Consider the following 10,794-nt stretch of genomic DNA (forward strand, 5'->3'; position numbering starts at 1 on the left):
CTGAGCTGCTTCTTGGCAACCCTGCTCCTCTGCCCTCAGAATGGGGTCACCAGCTGAGAGCAGAGCGAGGCCCTCAGAAGACTCCAGTCCTAATCTTGCTCTGATGTGAGCATGTGAGTGGACGCAAACACTCAGGGATGCACGATGTGCGGGGTGCATGTGCAAGCACGTACGTGTGCATGCATTCACACACATCTGCCTCTGCCCATATGGGGAGTGTGTGTCCATGCAAACGCATGTTAAGGAAATACATACATGTACGTGTCCACATGTGTGCATATGTGGGTGCGGGGTTGCACCTAAAGCCAGACAAGGGCTCCAGCTCACCCAGGACCCTTCCCGCGCAGCCACCTGCTGCCACCCCCACCCCCAGTGGAGACTGATGCCTCTCTTTCCTTCCAGAGCTCTCACACTTCCCCACCTCCTGGCCTCTACTCCCTCCCCAGCACTCCAAGGAAAGCACAGGCCTGTTAGTATCTCCATTTGCAAGATAAAAAATTAAGGTCCAGAGAGTTTAACTGAGCAGCAGCCTGTGGTCACACCACCAGTTAGTGGTGGGACAGACCACTGTCTCCTGGCTTATGTCCCCAGGGTCTTTCCCCCAGAAAGGGAGTTTTAGGGCTCATTCAGATAACAAAGCAACACATTCACCCATCCTTTCAACTATACAAACATTTCCCGGCACCTCTGAGAGCGCAGGACTGGGGCCAGGGGCTTTGGATACAATATCTCCAGTCCTCCCAACAGCCCATCGACTCCATTTCGTACAGCGGAAGCTCAGGGAGGTTAAGCAGCGTGCTTGATGTCACACAGTAGCTGCAGTAGATGCTACGGTTTCAGACTCTAAGACCAAGACTGGGAGTGGGGGCACCGACAGCTCAGAGAGAGCTGCTCCCTGGTAATCGCCCTAGGCCTCAGAGACCTTCTTCATCCAAGCCCAAGGCCCTTCCCTGGACAGCAGTTTGCATCTAGTGACCAACTGGTAGATACAGTCTTTGCCTTGCCTGGGGACCTCTGTGAGAGGCCCACCCCGCTCAAGAGCTCCCCCAGGGGATGGGCCGAGACGCCCACCCCCCTCTGCCCAGCTCAGCTGCCCACCCTCCCGCACAGGTGTGGCTCCTGAGAACACACCCCATTAAATGTCCCGCACACAAATCTCTGGTTTAAAATTTGTCTCCCAAGGACTCAACTGAAGGCAGGTAGTGAGTGCAGGGCTGGGACCTGAAGCTGAGGCTGACGGGCTCCCACATCCAAGACCTCCCCACCTGCCACTCTGTTGTCTGGGCCTGATGCCCACCGGGGCCTCACGCCTCACCTGCAGCATTCTAGCCAGCGGCCAGCTCCTGCGTCCCCCGTCAGGGCTGGGAACAGCCTGGCTACTAGAGGAAGCAACGGGGTGTCTCAGAGTGCGGGGCAGCCTGAAACTTTGGCAGAAGAGCCGTTTGTCTTCCTGGAATTTGGACTCAGCAGCTCAATGCCAAGCCTGGGGGCCACACAGAACTCCCCCCCACCCTCCCCCCCCCCACCCCGGCCAGCTTCCTCTGAACCTCCCTGAGCTCCCCACGCCCCAGCCGCCTGGGTGCCGTTACCCCCCACGCGGTCTCCCTAGCGGGGTCCTCAGCCGTACTCGTCCCTCTGCCTGGAATCCTCTTCCAGGCCCTCGACATAGGCTGCCCCTGCCTCATCGCTCGGGCCTCATCTTTTCCCCAGTGCTAACTGCACAGGAGCTTCCTCTAAGGCACTTTTAAGACTCCTAGTGTGCTCAGGCTACCCCACCCAACCCCAACCCAGGGCAATTAAGTCAGCCTCTGGGGAGAGGGACACCGGGGTTTACGTTCCTCAAGTCAGGGGTCAGCAAACTTTCTCTATACAGGGCCAAATACCGCCTCTACTGCAGCTACTCAGCTCTGCACAGGCAGTGCGCTGAAGGAGCGTAGACAATGTGCTGTGGCTGTGTTCCAATAAAACTTTATTTACAAAAGCAGGCTGCAGCTGGATTTTGTAGTTTGCCAACCCCTGCCCTAGGTGAGCCAAGGTTGAGAACTACTGTTGGAAAGCAAGCTAAAAATAAACAAACAAACAAAATGAAACAACCGCAAAAAGAAAAACCCCTGTCACTCATTGTGTGAATCAGATTTCCTCTCTTGTTCTCACCATGAAAACAAATGCAGAGGGACTTCCTTGGTGGCACAGTGGTTAAGAATCCGCCTGCCAATGCAGGGGACACGGGTTCCAGCCCTGGTCCGGGAAGATCCCACATGACGTGGAGCAACTAAACCCATGCACCACAACTACTGAGCCTGCGCTCTGGAGCCCACGAGCCACAACTACTGCAGCCCACTCGCCGAGAGCCCGCGTTCCGCAACGAGAAGCCACCGCAATGAGAAGCCTGCACACCGCAACGAAGAGTTGCCCCGGCTCGCTGCAACTAGAGAAAGCCCGTGCACAGCAGCAATGAAGACCCAACACAGCCAAAAATTAATTAATTAAATTTTAAAATGCCCTGGTGTTGATGACAAACATCAACTTTATGATGATTTGCTGATCACCTGATCTTCAAACCCATATTTCAAACGTTTGTGTTACCAAAATGACCTCATTCTTTTTTATCTATTAATGAAACCATTAATATTAGCCATTGGAACCTAGAAAATAAATCTATGCTAGTTACAAAAAAGAAAGGACTAAATTCCACAGGCAGAGAGGAAATGCTTCATAAACGTGGAGCAATTGAATTGAGCGAATGTTCACAACTGCTGTTCAGATGCTTAAAAATTGTTACATTCGGGGGCTTCCTCCAAAGATCCCACATGCCGTGGAGCAACTGAGCCCGCAAGCCACAACTACTGAAGCCCGTGCGCCTAGAGCCCGTGCTCTGCAACAAGAGAAGCCACCGCAATGAGAAGCCCATGCACTGCAACGAAGAGTAGCCCCCGCTCGCCGCAACTAGAGAAAGCCCGCACCCAGCAATGAAGACCCAATGCAGCCAAAAATAAATAAATTTATTAAAAAACTAAAGTCTTTATTAAAAAAGAAAAAGCCCTCCCAGAGCTTTTGGACAGGGGAGGAGAGGAGAAGATGCAAAGGAGCATGAGCTCTGCCTGGTTCAGGGAAGGAGAGAGGGCACACACCAAGTGTCGGCTCCTGGCTCCCACTTGAGAAGCAGAGCCAACGGGCTCCATCCCCTGCAAGCGAAGAGGGCAGCCAGGACCTGGGCCAGCCTCAGATGGAGCCTTTAGGACTTGGCCCTGGTTCCCTGAGGGCACGGGGAGGCTGCAGCTGCCAGGGTCACTTGGCAGAGACACTGGGTCGACTGCTAACCCAGGGGAGACCTCTTCCTCCAAGCTGCCTGCGGTCAGCAAGATGAGGGGCCAGGGCAGGCACATCCTGGATGGGAGTGATTTTTCCTCAGGACAGAAGAACCCTTTGGTCAGAAAGGAAGGAGACAAATTCACAGCATGTTAAGCGCCCAGGTGGCTCTTTGGCAGACAGAGGACTACAGAAGCCAGGGATGGGAAGGGCAGGGGCTCCAGAGGAACCGAAAACTGGGAAGCCAGCAAGGGTCACCCTGGGGGCTCGTCTCTTATCTCTGCTTCTCTGAAGCTCTCTGCTCTCTGAAGTGTCCCTACATCCTCAGAATTCCTTTTCCTGTTGGTGTTCATCACTGTCTTTCATCTGGGAACCTTCCCTCTAATGTCAGGTGATCTTGGCTATTTCTTCACATTTACGAGTGAGATTCAAATGCTGCTGGACAGGGAAAGAGTATCTACCCACAGGTACCCCAGTAGGGGTCCAAGGTCCCAAGTCACTTCGCTGGGGAGGAAACCTCCAGGACTTGTCTCTTGGCCTCTTAGTTTCTCCCGAACAGCACTGCCAGATTTTACCAATAAAAATTTGCAACATTTGAGGCACATTTATACGAAACAAGCGTTTGTCGCTGATCTGAAATTCAATGTACGATAACTGGGCAACCGCATTTTATCTGTCAACCAACCCTACCTGAGAAAAACCCTCCAGACATTGGCCCCTGGCTGCTAGGATTCTGGAAGCAGAGTCGAGGAGACACTGAACATTTCACTGCTCCATAAATAAACATTCCTGCAAACTCCCTGTTTTCAGTGCATGACCTGCAGCCCTGGTTAGGTTGGGATCTGTGGGTCCAGGTCCTCTAGTGCCAACCTTCAAAGGAAACCTCTTGGAACTTCCCTGGCGGTCCAATGGTTAAGACTCCACCCTTCCAATGCAGGGGGCATGGGTTCGATCCCTGGTTGGGGAATCCCACATGCCGCTGCGAAGCGGCCAAAAATATAATAAATAAAGAAATTAAACAAAGGAAACCTCTCGTCTTTTCCTGGGATGGGAAGGGGCAGATGCCCAGCTGCACTAAGTGATGGCGAAGATCTTGGGTCTAAAGTCTGTCCTTGTAAAATCTGTCCACCAATCCTCCATTTTTCCTTCTCACCCCAGGGAGCCCCTGATATCTCCCATTTTTTACCATTCCTGGGGCTCTCTGGCAGGAATGTGCTCACTCTCTCCGCTGCCCCAGACTTAGAACTTCATGGAATTCTCTGCCAGTTGCCATCTGTCCATTGGCTCTCCTGCTTCCAATCACTCTGAGGTCTCTCGTGCCGGCTCCTCTCTGGTCTGTCCTGGGAATGCCTCTTCATTCCTGTGCTGCCCTGTTAGCGAGCTTTGTGGAGGGAGTGGTGACAACCGCGGGGGCTCAATCTGCTCCGTTGAGCCGGACATCCCTGCTCCTCTGTCCAGGAACGCTGCTTTACCCCGTCTCTGAGAGTCCACTTCCCCTGTGGCAGTCATGCAGGGTGCAGACACAGCCCCAGAGTGCACTGGACAAGTCAAGTGAGCCCTGGTCCCACAGCATCTTTCCCAGTTCAAATTCCAAATTCCAGGGAAAGAAGCTCCAACTGGTGTCCTCTCGGTCACGTAGCCAAGCACTGTTCCAGGTAGTCATGGAGAGGCAGGGTCACCTGGCAATAAGAGCCCACACCCGTGGAGAGAAGGGTCAGCTCAGAGAAGGGGGTGTGGGCTGGGCAGACACCCCAAAGGACGTCTAATCGAGGGTCAGCAATCTTTGGAACATCCACTGTCTGTAGAATCCAAGAACATCCTCTGCCCAACTCACCACACCCCATTCTCACCTCTTCTCATCCCCACCGACATCCATCTCTTCTAAACCCCCACTGCTTACAGAGGAACTGTCTATGAATCACAATGTTCCACAGCTACTCAGTCACCCATTCTGCCAATCCTACCTCCCAAACATGCATGGCTTTCAAGAGTGTCCATGTCACCCTCGTCTATGCTCACTGCCCTAGCCTGGCCCACTATCTCCTCTTCCAAATTGCTACAATAGCCTCCTAACTGGTTTTCCTTCTCTAATCTTGTTCTCCTACAATCCATGCTACAAAACACCAAGTAGAGTTCTTAAAACACAAATTTGCTCATCTGATCGTTTGCTTAGAACCCCTTCTACGTCTTCCTGTTGCCCACAGGAAAGTGAACCAACACTCCGTTACTCCAATGCCATCTCTCGCCAACATACAAAACCCCTCCAAGCACTCTACTTTCAGAAGACAGAGTTATTTATAATTCCCCCAACCTCCCACCAACACACACACAATTTCCTGCCATGACATTCTGCATATGTAATCTACTCTTCTGATACATCTTCTTCCTTCAGCACATCCTTTAAGACTCATCTCCAGGATTTCCCTAGCAGTCCAGTAGTTAAGACTCCACGCTTCCACTGCAAGGGGCATAGGTTACATCTCTGATCAGAGAACTAAGATCCAACATGCTGCACAGCGCAGCAAAAAAAAAAAAAAAAAGACTCATCTCCATATCATTTCCTCCCAAAAGTCTCTCCTGACTTATATAAACTCACTTAACATCATGGGACCCCTGTCTTTGTTCCCACATTATTCTGGACTTATGTCTATCACTACACTAAGACCCCGACCCAGACTTGTATAATCCAAAGTGGTATGACAGACAAACCATTAATATAAGCCTCTTACAAATCAATGTTAAGAAGACAAGGCAATAGAAAAAAAAAGAGCAAAGGATATGAAAAGGCAGTTCACATAAAAATAAAAACACATACGGGAAAAAAAATGCTCAACCACGTAATTAAAGGAATGTCAATATAAACTAGGAAATGTCATTTTTAGCTATCAGATTTACAGAGAGCAAAAAGTGTGAGGGACTTCCCTGGTGGCCCAGTGGCCAAGACTCTGTGCTCCCAATGCAGGAGGCCCGGGTTCAATCCCTGGTCAGGGAATTAGATCCCGCATGCTGCAACTAAAGACCCCACATGCGGCAACAAAGATCCCGCATGCTGCAACTAAGACCCGGCACCGCCAAATAAGTAAATAGATAAATAAATAAATGAAAAGTATGATAACACAGTGTTTATAAATATGGGAAAAGAATCATCAGATTTGTGATAATAAACATTGATACAATGTTTTAGAAGGGTAATTTGGTAATAACTACAGTAGATTTCAAAAATCATACCCTTTATTCTAGGAATTCTACTTCTATATATATATATATTTTTTATAAATTTATTTATTTATTTGTTTTTATTTTTTTGGCTGTGTTGGGTCTTCGTTGCTGCGCGTGGGCTTTCTCTAGTTGTGGAGAGCAGGGGCTACTCTTTGTTGCAGTGTGCGGGCTTCTCACTGCAGTGGCTTCTCTTGTTGCGGAGCATGGGCTCTAGGCACACGGGCTTCGGTAGTTGTGGCACGTGGGCTCAGTAGTTGCCGCTCGCAGGCTCTAGAGCGCAGGCTCAGTAGTTGCGGTGCACGGGCTTTGTTGCTCCGTGGCATGCGGGATCTTCCCTGACCAGGGCTCGAACCCGTGTCCCCTGCATTGGCAGGCGGATTCTTAACCACTGCACCACCACGGAAGACCCTCTACTTTTATATTATATACAGATATATGATAGAATGTACATATGTTCTTCCACATGTTCGGAAAGATGAGTATTCAGGTAGGTTCTTTGCAGCATAATTTGTGTTAGCAAAGGAAATAGAACAGCACCAAGGTTAAATGTTAAATATACCATGGTACACATGCACACTGGAGTAGTATACCACCATGAAAAATGATGCCAGAGGGCTATACGTGCTATTATTTTAAGGAAAGAAAAAAGATAAGGTGCACAAGAGTGTGTAAAGTACAAAGCTATAAAGGGTCTATACCACACAATTGCACAGACTTTCTGGAAGGGAAGCATTACCAGGTAACAGCACCCCCAGGAGAGGGAAGGTGGTCCGGGAGAACAACAAAACCTACTTTTCAGCAAACATTTCCCTTCTGTTCTGTTGGAAACTTCTTACTACACTAATTTCTTTTTATAATCTAGAAAATTTTTAAATTAAACATAGTCCAGTGTGGTGTCCACCCCCTCCAATGAATAAGCCCCTTAAAGGAAGAAACGTATTCTGACTCATCTGTGGGCCTGGGAGGCTCACCGTGCAAACAGCTCCACGAGGACTAGACTCTGCAAAAGAATGACCCCTCCCAAGCCAAAGGTCCTCTCCTGACACCCACGCTTCCTCCGGGCCCAGGTCTCTGCACGTCCTGGGAATTCTAAGCCAGTGGCTGAAAGGTAAACCCTCATAACCCCACGTGTCCGCACCCACTGCACCACCGCCCCAGCCACGAGGGAGGGGCTGTATCCCCGCCCCTGCCTGGCTGCCCTCCCGCCTGCCCCACGTGGGAAAGAGGGGAGCAGGCTCCCCAGTGAGCCTGAGCAGATCCACAGGCCTTGCTCACTTTCCTCCACTTCCTGGCCGTGTGTACTTGGGGGTGGAAACACGTCTTGATTCGACAAATACTTAATTCAGTATAATTCATTCCTCCAGACATGTGCTGGGCGCTCATGACATGCCGGGTTCTGTTCTAGGCACAGCAGTGAACTGTCCAGGAAATGCCTCTGTGCCCAGGAGCTTCCAGCCTAGTGCAGGAGTGAGAGTTGTGTCTCCTAAGTTTTAGGGCAGGGGGACATTAAATAAGAAAATGTGTGCAAAAGGCTTAGCTCCGTGCCTTTTGCACAGTGAGCCCAAAGCAAAGCCCATGTGATCACTACCATCCACCCCTTCCCATGGCAACGTCCCCTCCTCCACATGGCCCATGGCTCAGAGGCAGAAGTCTATTATATATATATGAATATATAAATAGATATATGTATATATATACACACTATATATATATAAAAGTCTGCCATACATCTGACTGTGTATATAAGCCTATATATGTCTGTTTATATGACTATATATATGTAACTGTATATATGTCTGTCATATATATGATTGTATATATATGACTATATTTATGACTGTATATATGACTATATGTACATATCTATAAAGTCTGTCTTATATATGTGTATGTGTATATATATTCCTAGCACACCTAAGCTGGCATCTCATGGACATTATTACTATGAACAGAGCAGCTACACATGACCTGGAGTGTTCTTCTCACCCGCAGGGGAAACATTACTTCTGGTGGGAGTTGGATGTAGCTTAAATGCTGAAAGTGATTGAAATATTAAAAACACAAAGATAATGTGTCAAAACTACGTGGCAGAGTTCCCGGCATCAAGTAAGCATCCTACGATTGGAAGGAAAGCCCTTTTCATTATTGCTTTAGTGCTTAAATTTACTCGTATTTTTCCTTACATCATCTAACCATCGGATTCTCCCCTGCAGCCCCATCTCCAGTTTCTGAAGAGAAATCTCTAGCGGATTCACTCCCAGCTGCACAGAATACCTTCTTATCCTAACAGCCCTAATGCAGCTTCAAGAAGGAAAAGCTCTTTGAGAATTCCTCCTTTCAAAGGGCCCAGGGCAGGTTTTAGGCCAAGGAGCACAGGTTTTAGGGCAAAATCCCGACTTGGTGAGACACGCAGCTCTGCCTCCTACTGTCTGTGTGGGCCTGGAAACTGGCGGTCGTGCTCTGGGTCTGTTTTCGTCACTTGTGGCACACTGGCAAGATAGTTAGGAAGCACTCGGTCGGAGCACACGCAAGGCAGCCCCTGCGCCACAAGCTTCAAGGCCGCTCCTCTCTGCACCTCTGTTACTGACAGTGAACTTTGGGCGTCTGGCCTGGGCCTGACCTCGGCCCCAGATGTCTGAGATTGGCCTGAGCCTCTGCGCAAGGCGAAGATGAAGATGAGGACAAGGGTGCCCACCGACTCCCCGGAGGAAGCAGTTCGGGGTGCAGTTTGGTTCCGGCCCCAGACGGGCGCCTATCCCGTCCTGTCCCATCCCACCGGGAGGCAGTACCATACATGAGTCTGTCACTGTCACCAGCAAAGCCCACTAACAAGTCCCAGGAAATAAAACTAGAATCTGGGTAATGAGAGTCAAGTCTAACCTTTTTTTCTCGTTTCTGCTTCGTCCGCTGTCACTGGCTCACACGGTGCGTCACGCAGAGGCCAGGCGCCCAGCCCTTCAGACCAGAGTTCCTTGCGCAAGAGGGCTGCGCAGGCGCCTGGCCGCTCAGCTCTGCGGGCCGCGCAGAAGCCCCGCCCCCGCCCCTCCGCGCGCAGAGATCCCTAGGAAGCAGCCCCGCCCACGGCCTGGGTCGGGTCGAGGGGAGCCTGTGCTCTAGAGCATGGGTTCAGTCCTCTCCATTCTTTGGTCAAAGAATAAAACTTTCCTTGGCTTCTGAACTGAACTCGGTCTCATTCTATTGGCTCCAGCAACACCGGGCAGGAGGACCCTCCTTGGGTAAGGTGGCATTACGGGCGAGGTTAACTTTGGTCCCTCGGTCAAAGTGGTATCAGCCGGGCATCTCCACCGTCAAGTTACGTTCCCCCTGTGAGAAGGTACTTTGAGGCAATGTAACTGCTATCCTGTCACTCCTACCATTTTCACACCATATTGGTTTCCTGGGGCGGCTCAGGAAATTAACATAAACTGGGCAGCTTAACACAACGGACGTTTTGGAGCCCAGAAGTCTGAGATCAAGGTGTCGGCAGGGCTGTGCTCCCTCTGACGGCTCTAGGGGAGGATCCCTCCGTGCCACTTGCAGCTTCTGGTGTATCCAGATGTTCTTGGCTTGTGGCTGCATCACCCCAATCTCCGTCTCCATGGCCACAGGACCTCCTCCTCTTCATGTGTCTGTGTTTTCTCCTCTTCTGTCCCTTATAAGGACACATGTCATTGGATTTACAGCCCATCTGGTTAAGCAGGATGATCTCATCTAGAGATCTCTAACTTAATTACATCTGCAAAGACTTTTTCCAAATAAGATCACAATCACAAGGTACAGGTATTAGGACGTAGACGTTTCTTTGGGGGCCCACCATTAAACCCACTGTGTCCACCACCAGCACCCCCAGCCCCATCCTTGCTCCTCTCACGGAAGCACCGAAGGGCCTCCTCCCTGATCTCCCGACCCCCTTCCTGTCCATCCTCTGCCCGAGAGTAGTGATCTGAAAACATAACCCTCCAGAAGCTACCCAGTGCTCTCAGAATTAACTCCAGATCTCGTACCTCGGGCTGCAAGGCGCTGCCTGATCAAGCCCTGCTCAAGCCTGGTCCGCACCACTGGCTCCCTTGTGCCACCAGCCCAGCCACCTTGGCTTTCCCTAAACTTCTCATGCCAGGGTTTGTTCCCATCTCAGCACTTTTGCAAATGCTGTTCCCTCTGCCAGATGCTCCTCCCACATCCTCCCATGGCAGCTCTTTGTCATCGTTCAAGTGTCAACTCAAATGGCACCTCCACCTGGCCTACACTGCCCAACGTCCACCATCA

This window comes from Delphinus delphis, chromosome 15 (assembly GCF_949987515.2).
Source record: "Delphinus delphis chromosome 15, mDelDel1.2, whole genome shotgun sequence".
NCBI lineage: Eukaryota > Metazoa > Chordata > Mammalia > Artiodactyla > Delphinidae > Delphinus > Delphinus delphis.